Raw genomic sequence first — 513 nt, forward strand, 5'->3', positions numbered from 1 at the left:
TAAATAATGAATTTGGATTCTATCTTCTTTCTTTCTCTTATATTTACTGTAACCAATAAGTTATAAATGAGGTTTCTTGTTTTGGGTGCCCTCGAGGGATTGTTAGAAGTCATTTCAGTTTCCCACCTTGATTTTTCTTGGAATTTGGGAGAATCACTCTAATGTTTATTGGAAGAACAGATAGAAAATGCAAAAAAAAAAAAGAAAAAGAAAATGCCAAAAACATTTGTGAAAAAAGGTGAATAGATCTACTCTGCCAGTTAGTAAAATATTGTAAAATTACAGTAATTAAGATAAAATAGTATGTTAGTGTCACAGGAATAGACAGGTATCTAAATGGAAGGGATAACCCCCATATTGACACTAATTATAATAAAAATTTCCCATGAAAATGGAAACCTCAAACACAAAATGGAAAAGAGAGGAATTATTTAATAAATGGTAAAAACAAAGTATTAGATAGCTTATTAGCAGTTTTGGAAAGAAGATGAAATAGCAAATTAGAGATGCTTT

At 29.2% G+C, this 513-nt stretch overlaps 1 protein-coding gene across 1 annotated transcript in view; it reads left to right on the forward strand.

Annotated features, from left to right (window-relative positions):
• ALS2 (amyotrophic lateral sclerosis 2 (juvenile)) overlaps nt 1-513 on the forward strand; it is a 100,303-nt gene that overhangs the window by 95,485 nt on the left and 4,305 nt on the right. The gene's annotated exons all lie outside the window — the stretch shown is intronic.

The sequence above is a fragment of the Propithecus coquereli genome, unplaced genomic scaffold (genome assembly GCF_000956105.1).
Source record: "Propithecus coquereli isolate 6110/MARCELLA unplaced genomic scaffold, Pcoq_1.0 Scaffold113, whole genome shotgun sequence".
Lineage (NCBI taxonomy): Eukaryota > Metazoa > Chordata > Mammalia > Primates > Indriidae > Propithecus > Propithecus coquereli.